The sequence below is a fragment of the Tupaia chinensis genome, unplaced genomic scaffold (genome assembly GCF_000334495.1).
Source record: "Tupaia chinensis unplaced genomic scaffold, TupChi_1.0 Scaffold140356_1, whole genome shotgun sequence".
Taxonomy (NCBI): Eukaryota; Metazoa; Chordata; class Mammalia; order Scandentia; family Tupaiidae; genus Tupaia; species Tupaia belangeri.
In genome coordinates, this window is record NW_006200233.1 from 681,408 (window position 1) to 689,395 (window position 7,988).

Here is a 7,988-nt window from a genome sequence, read left to right on the forward strand (position 1 = left end):
CCGTGGTCCGTCCTCGGGGTCGTGCGCCCGCCTCTCCTCCCAAGGCCGCGCAGCACACCGGGCCAGGCGCCTTCGCTGCCCGGGTGAAGCCCGCTCTCTCCCTCACGTTCTGGAGTTCTGAGGTCGGGGCTCCACTCAGGACTGCGGGGGGTTGGGGAGGGCGCAGACCCACTCGGATCACACGGGCAGCGCCGGGCAGAAGCCGGGGTGACAGTCCCGAGCCTGGCTGGATGACGGGCCCGCCGCATGTGGGTGCCGCCCTGGGCCTCGCGCGTCGGGCTCCGGGTCGGCGGGCAGCTTCCTCCGGCCTCCTCCACCCTCGCGGCTCTGCGGGCTCCCGGACTACGGCGCTGGGTTGGGGGTACCCCGCTCCGAACCTGTGCCCCGTTTGGAGCGCCGCTCCAGGGGCTGCGGGGAGCACAGACGCTCGCGTTCGAGCCAGCGTTCACCTGGGCGCGCCGGAGGCGGCCGTGGCCCCCCGCGCCGGCCTCTCCCTCCGGTTCCCAGTCCAGACAGAGCGCCCCGGTATTCGCCCCGCGCTCCCGCCCTGGCGGGAACGTCCCAGCACGTGGCTTCCAGGGGTCGGATATTCCTCGGTTTACAGTAATTCGACAATGTGCCAGTTAAGGATGGCCCAGAGGGGTAAATTATTTTCTTTAAACATCCTAGGCCCCAACGTGCTGACCACGTGGCCTAATGGATAAGGCGTCTGACTTCGGATCAGAAGACTGAGGGTTCGAGTCCCTTCGTGGTTGCATAGAGCTATTTTAGGACTTGCACGAGGGCACCCGAGGTGATGGTGCTGCGGCCACTTCTTTTCTCATATTCGGTCATCAGAAATCTTTCACCACAGCCTTCTGACAGCTTTATCCTCCGTGCACTTCTCCCTCCTTACCTCCTTATTCCCCAGAAGCCTCCCTCTCCATTTGCACAAAGCCACCATGCAGTCCCTTCTCCAGGTTGGTGTGCCCTAACCTTGGGCCCGCGAACCAACAGCAGCACCTGAGGGCTTCCTAGAAACCCCAGCTCCTACTGCCGTCCTGGGCTCAGCCAGCGCCTCCCCAGCCCCCTTTGAACCCCTGTGGGTGAGTCTCAGGATTCCGGGGCCTGGTCAGCTACTGTGTGATTCCTTTGCACACTCGTGTGAAGAACCGCCCACAGGCCTTGCGGGCTGCTCAGTGACTTCTCAAACCCCTCCAGTCCATCCACTGGACAACGTGCAAACACCTCAGAGCTTTAACCACTTAGCCGGCCTCCCAGGTTCTGAAGTGGTTTGTGCCAGCAGTCACCCTGCCACCAAGTGGACCCCTCTGAAAGTCGGAAAGTCGGGGGAGCAGAGGAAGGTGCGAAGAGGTCAGCAAGTTGGAAAAGGACCTCCTGACAAATGCAGAGGAACGGCAGAATTAGAAGAATCCGCATCTGCAAACATGGAGGAACAGACTCGGGGAAGAACATCACAGATGGTTATAGCCACGAACTTGGGGCCCCAGTGCCACCCAGGTCTGCTGGCCGATCGCAGAGGGGGCAAGAACCCGCTGGGACCACTTGGTCCTGACTGCTGGTGGGGTATCGGGATTGCCCCAACATGTGAGTAGTGTTTGGCCAAAGGTGTTTAACCTGAATCAAATCACTTAAATCACTCGGAGAGATCTAATCATTTAGACTCATCTCGTAGAAGGGAGGGAACAGAAAGGAAAGACTGGGGAGACCATGAGGCTCCAGAAGTGGCAGGCAGGTCTGAAGGCAGAGAGAGGCAATGGCGCAGCCCCCTCCCACGGTGCACCCCTCACACTTCCCAGGCCAGCCGGGGCCTCGTGCTGCACCTGCAGTGCACCAGTGGGCAGGAGACCGTGCGGGAGAGCATAAGGGAGCAAAGCGCTCAGCGACAGTGGCGTTCGAGGACGAGTTTCCTTTGGTTCCCAAACTTTGAAGTCCACGCATAGGTCTCTTGTGACACAATCTTCCATGACATTCCTGGAAACACCTTCTGTAGATACTTCCCTCTTCTTCCCACTCCTTTGTGTGTTGGGATTTTTTTATAATAAAAATTTGAATTCGAAGAAAAGGCTCAGAAGAGGGTATGCTATTTAAGCAAAGATTCCGAACGGTGAGCACAGGGGACCACTGAGGGACAGCTCTGTCAGGTTATTTACAGAAGATAAAGTCCCACCCAGGCAAAAAGCATGCTTTTACAGGGATTGAAACGTAGCTGGTGTGCCTTCTGGCAAGGTCTCCAAAGCGTTTCATCTTACCCCAGACGCGCCTGAAATGGAAACTGGTTGAATCTGCTCCAATTTCACGGTCAGATGGGGACGCAGCTGTTCCTAAATCGTCAGTGAAATGGAAGGGCTTGTAGAATCTGTGATATATGGTAACATGTAGGGTGCTGGAAAGGACACTGTCTGTCTGTAGTCGTGGCCGAGTGGTTAAGGCGATGGACTAGAAATCCATTGGGGTCTCCCCGCGCAGGTTCGAATCCTGCCGACTACGGCTGTGAGCTTTTTGTGACTGCAGCTACTATTCTGTGGCTTTGTGGCTGGTTACTTTCTTACAGGTTTAACAAATTGTGCAATAAATTGTGCAATAAAATGTGTTTCCCCCTAACCAAGCTAAACTTTACCTTCGGATTTTGCATAAATAGCATCAAAATGAATTTCTCCTAGCCCAGGGGAAGAATCATTGCATGTGAGTAAACCAAGTCGAAGGAACCAGTGGGACTGTTTCACTTTAGCTTTGAGAGTTTCAGAGTTGAAAATTCTCATGACCAGGAGAGTATTAGTCAGAAAGAAGATTTCACACACTCATCTTTAAAGCAGTGTAGCAATCGTGCCTCATCCTTTTTCTCTAAGTGGAACCAGTCTGACTGGTGTGGGTGGGCCAGTGGCGCAATGGATAACGCACCTGACTACGGATCAGGAGATTCCAGGTTCGACTCCTGGCTGGCTCGGGGTGTTCCACTTTTGAATCAGTTTCTGAGATTTAGAAAACTAGTTTCCAGAAATGTTCACAATATAGTTTCAAGCTTTACTTCACTGCCCTTCTTTTGCATAGAGAAGGTTTCTTTAACTCTGGCTCCGTAGTTCCCAAGCCGACCAGCCTCGCATAAGTACATAGGACCCAACAGGGGATGTTTCTGTGAGAGGAATAATCAAGGTTTTCCAAGGAAGGTTTCTACATAGCAATAATTTCTTTTCTAACCTCTTTGCATTTATATACTCTAAAGAATCATTGCACGAGATTTGTAGCAGAAACCAATAGTCTCGTCTCTGCGTCCTGCCCTCTGGTACGCCCTCTTCCCCAGCTGATTCTGGGATGTTACCAAGCGGGTTGCCCTCTTTTCTTGCCTTTAAAAGTGTTTGGAACTTGGAAAGCAGTTCCCTGCAGTTATGCCGTTTCAGCGACCACTAAAAAGCCAGTCCCCTTTGAGCTCAGGCTAGGAATTGCAAACGCATGGACCTCATGGGAAACCTCTGCTTTGTTTTGTTTGTTTTGTTGTTGTTTGTGTTTGGTTTTTTGTTTTTTGTTTTGTTTTTTACAAAACAGTCAAATTAAATGGCAGCACTCTGATCAGGAAAAGAAAGTCCCATGCTTGTGAGTGACCCGCGGGTACGCCGACTCGCCGCGAGAGACCCGTGTGTACACTAACTCATGTCTATCCCTAGTCCCTCGGTTCTATTTGTGCGTGGGGGGAAAGTGTGTTCGCCATCATGCCGAGAGGCTTGGAGAATGATCTCATTCTCCGCTCTCTGGCTAGGTGAGGTGGTCAAGCCATTTAACTTAAAAAGCCCCAGTAGTCTCATTTCTAAGGTGAGAGAAATAACTGCTTACTCCTTCAAATGTCAACAAATGACTTAGAACTTGAAAAACACCGGAAAGACTGCATGCGTCTGGGGAAAGCGTGGCCGCAGGCACGTGCTGAAGGCCTCAGTTTCTTCGTTCCCTCCGGTCGGCAGAGCAGGGCGGTGCCACTCCGCTGTGAGGAGAGGGCCAAGTCTAACTTCCAACATTTCTCTCCGTGGCTCCTTCAAAAGCTCAGAACTGTGGGTCTCTTTTCCCTCCAGACTCTCCCCTTCGTGATGGGTCAGCCCTGGGTCCAACTCTACTAAGAGAAGGGGAGGGCCGAGAAGGGGACGCTAGGGCACTGCTCCTGGTGACAGCAAACTGCTGCATAAAACATCCGGGGAGGCTTACAAGACGGGATGGGCTGAAGCTTGGTACTCTCTTAAGCAGACAGGAAACCATGCACCCGTAGCCGGGCAAGCTCCATCAACGTGTACTCCCTGTTGGGTTTTGTTTTCTCCCGGCCTTCTGCTACCCTTCCTGCAGCCTGCTTCATCGGGCCCTTCCTCTCAGGCTTGCAGTTTGCTAAGGTCTGGCGTCTGTGTAAGAATCCTTCCGGAAGTCGCACCAGAAGCGCCATGGGAGATATTTTTCTTCTCCTTTGGCTTTAGAGCTTTTGGCATAGAAAAAAAAGATTTTCTAATAGACTTCTGAGCTCTACTCCAGCACAAATGTGTGATTAGACATAAGGGGTGTACAGAACAAAACCCGCTGATACCCCAAATGCTGTGTGTGGAAGTCTTTGTCATTTACACAAAATAACACAAACTCTTCCGAAGACATAAACATGCATTCCCTGTCTTCCGCGCCCCAAAGTTCTAACTGGTAATGCGGGGGGTTTCGGAACATTCGTGTCGCCCGCCTGCCCGCGCATGGTATCAGGGGTTGCTGGACCACACTCCCGGTTTGACCAGGGGGCTGAATTCCGGCCTTGGACAGCTACTGCATCCGGGAGCGCGGGGACTCGGCCTGGCGGGACGCGGGCCGGCCTAGGACGCCCTCCCGGAGCAGGCTCGGCGTCTGCGAGGATCGAGGACGGAGGACAGAGGATGGAGCATCGGCCGAGCTCCTGCAGGTGGGAGAGAGATGTGGCCCGGAGGGGACCGCAAGCGCAGAGGCGGCGCCGGGCGGCGCGGAGGGTGAAGCGGAGGGCGGCAGTTGCAGCACGCTCGCCACGAGGCTGAAAACATCGCCACAGGCCACAAATGCGCCCCAAAACGCAAAAGCGCAATCCTGTATCTGACCGCCGGGTGGGGAGGCTCCGCCGCCGAGCACCAGGCCCTCGCCTCCCACGGCAGCGCCCCACACGCAGGGGTTAAAAGGACTGACCCCGACGTGATTTGAACACGCAACCTTCTGATCTGGAGTCAGACGCGCTACCGTTGCGCCACGAGGTCTCCCGAGGGCCTCTTGCTCACTGCCCTGTCAGCCTGAGCGGTCCCACCGACGCTCAGAGTCCGCGGGGACCGTGCAGCGGGTCGTCCCCCGTGCCCGGCGGTGGCCCGGCTCCCTCGTTCTCTGCCTGGATCGGGGTGATGCTCCTGCTGCGCCCCTTCTCCTCGGTCTCTCCACACTCATCGACTGTAGACGTATTGGGGAATTCCGGCCTCGGTTTTCGTGGTCGTGCTCTTTAACGTGGTCGCTTCGCAGTGCGGAGGGGAGGGGCGGGAGTCTCCGAGCAAGCGAGGACGCGCCCTCCGCACCCCGCCCCTGCAGGGACGCTGCTCCGAGTGGGTCTGAACTCGCTTCCAGGGTCCCGGGAGCACAGCTGGCGTCGCAGCGAGCCGTGTTCAATGTGCCGTCTTTTAAACTTAGAACGGGTTTATTGGGTGTAACCTCCTCACAGGTCAAGGAGCGCCTCTGTGTCAGACTCCGGGAAGGCCCCCGGGGGACGCATTCCCAGACCCTGGCGGAGGGGAAGGAAACGCAGGTAGGGCCGACTCTGCGTGCAGAAGCACCCCCCTGCGGTGGGCGATCCTGTGGGGGGGTGGGGGTGAGGCTGAGGGCGGGGCAGGCCCAGGGCCCTGGACACTGCGCCTGGCATTTCATTCATCGTCCCCTTCGAGATCCCCCAGGAGCAGGACGAGGACCAGTAGAGGGTGCGCAGCGTCTGTCCAGGCACCACGGGGGTGGGGGGGGGCGGGACAAGAAGTTGCCACGATCCAAGGGCTACAGCAACCTGGAGGGAGGCGAAGGACAAGGAGGAGGAGGCTACCACGAGAGGTCACGGGACAGCAGGCGGCCTCTCAGAAGGTCCCGGAGCATGGCTTACGCTTCCCTTTTGCCATTTTGAAATCCTTAGTCATTGTATCTGAATTTGTGGGTTTGTGTTTTACTTCCCAGGGGGCCCATGCACAGAGACAGTTGAGAGTGGTGCTAACCGGCCCGTCGGCCAGCGGGCTAACCGGCCTGGCCCGTCGGTGAGTGGTGCTAACCAGTACCCTTCATCTCCGGTGGTCTCCCCGTGGGAGTCTTGGCTCCGGCCTCGCCGCCTGGTTTGTAACATGACGATGGCAGAGATGATGGCTGCACCCCCGGGCAGCAGGTAGGACTCGGCTCACCGTGCAGACACAGGGCCCACGCAGCAAGCGGCCTCTGTGCCGTCCGAGGGCCTGGCCGGCGCCTCCTGGCCAGCAGCCTGTGCTCCACGGCCTGTGCCTGGCCTGACACAGAATCTGCCCCGACCAGATGTGCTATCGAATGACCTTGTTCTCGCTCACTTGTAATTCAGAGCCTCGGCAGGAGCATTACACAACCGCCCGGGCTTCGCCTCACCAGGGTCAGGAGGGCAGGCTGTTCCCCTCGGCCTCCTCTGGCACCTCCGGCCCTGGCTTTGACTCCTTCCAGCCCTGCCGGTTTGGGACTCACCCCCATACAAGCCCACAGGCTGCTCCTCTGCAAGCTGGGAGGCAGGGTGTCTGTTCCTGCCCTGCCAGGGGGCCCTTCTGCTCCTGCGCCCTGCCCGGGGCCAGCTCCAGAGAAAAGCATTTCCTGCTGCTCAGCCCCTGTGCAGAACAGGGCAGTGGGCAGAGGAGGACCAGAGCCAGGACGTGAGCAGGTGGAGAGGACAGGACTGACTCTTCTGTGAGACTCCCTTTAGGACAGATAAGCTGGTGTGCAGGAAAGAGCCCTCCTGGTCTTGGCCAAGGGATGTGGCATGGTCGTGTGACATTTCCCTGCAGCAGCATGGCCACCATGGCCCGCCGGAAGCCGACTCACCACGGACTGGCCTATGAGCTGCAGGTCTCACCTTCAGGGTCTGTGTGGGCGCCAAGGGAGGCAGAGCCACCAGCAGGGCCTGGTGCTCAGAGGAGAGGTCCAGTGGTCGGGCCTCATGGTCAGTGTGCCAGGCCACTCTGCACTGCTGCTCCCTGGGTGAGCAGCTGGGTCCTGTCAGTCCCAGTCCCGGTCTCTGTTTCCTGCAGACCTGGGGACCAGGATACCGCCTGACAGGCTTGTTGCAATTGAGAGCAGAGATAAAGAGGCGGGCGACAGAAACCAGGCCAACCCTGAGAGCGAAACTCCACAGCAGAAACCTGAGACAGCAGACAGGGACCAGGAACCAGCCGCGAGGGCAAGACTGTACAGCAGCAGAAACAGATCCTGGCCGGGCCTGCAAGCAGCTTCAGGGCAGGCATGCTCCGTGTGCGACAGCAGCCTCCGCTTCATCGCAGGCTGTGGCCCCAGGCCAACGCTGTGCAGTTCGCGTCTGACCCTGGGCCAGAGAGTGCGGCACAGCGCGCGCCCGGAGCCTCAAGCCAGTCCTGGGCCCCGGCTGAGCATGCCCCTCCACCAGCTGCGGCCTCACGTCTTCTCTCCCGCCCCTGCCCCCAAGCCCAGCCGATAGAACTGGACTGGCCAGGTCGGAAAGAGGCTGCCCCTGTCCCTGTCACCCCTGCCCTCTCTGACCTCGCACACGTCCTCTCTAAGGCCCTCCCTGCAGGGTGCGGTCACCGCAGTCGGCAGCGCTGCCGAGCCTGGAGGGGAAGGAAGGAAGGAAGAGGAGAAAAGGAAGGAGGAGGAAACAGAGGGGAGATACGAAAGGCATCTTGTTTCCGACGGGAAAAAAAGGAAATAAAAATACTAGAAAAAGCTCACAAAACTTCGTTCCTCGTATTCTACCTAGCAACTGGTGAGCAAAAAGAATC

At 57.4% G+C, this 7,988-nt stretch overlaps 4 non-coding genes across 4 annotated transcripts; 3 read left to right on the forward strand and 1 right to left on the reverse strand.

The window, feature by feature from the left end:
- The first annotated feature begins 682 nt into the window (after positions 1-682).
- On the forward strand, positions 683-755 carry TRNAR-UCG (transfer RNA arginine (anticodon UCG)). The gene has a single exon. It is a non-coding gene; the product is annotated as a tRNA-Arg (tRNA).
- A 1,653-nt stretch (positions 756-2,408) lies between these two features.
- Positions 2,409-2,490, forward strand: TRNAS-AGA (transfer RNA serine (anticodon AGA)). The gene has a single exon. It is a non-coding gene; the product is annotated as a tRNA-Ser (tRNA).
- Positions 2,491-2,874: 384 nt separating this feature from the next.
- On the forward strand, positions 2,875-2,947 carry TRNAR-ACG (transfer RNA arginine (anticodon ACG)). The gene has a single exon. It is a non-coding gene; the product is annotated as a tRNA-Arg (tRNA).
- Positions 2,948-5,165: 2,218 nt separating this feature from the next.
- TRNAW-CCA (transfer RNA tryptophan (anticodon CCA)) lies at positions 5,166-5,237 on the reverse strand. Its single transcript has one exon. It is a non-coding gene; the product is annotated as a tRNA-Trp (tRNA).
- Positions 5,238-7,988: the final 2,751 nt, after the last annotated feature.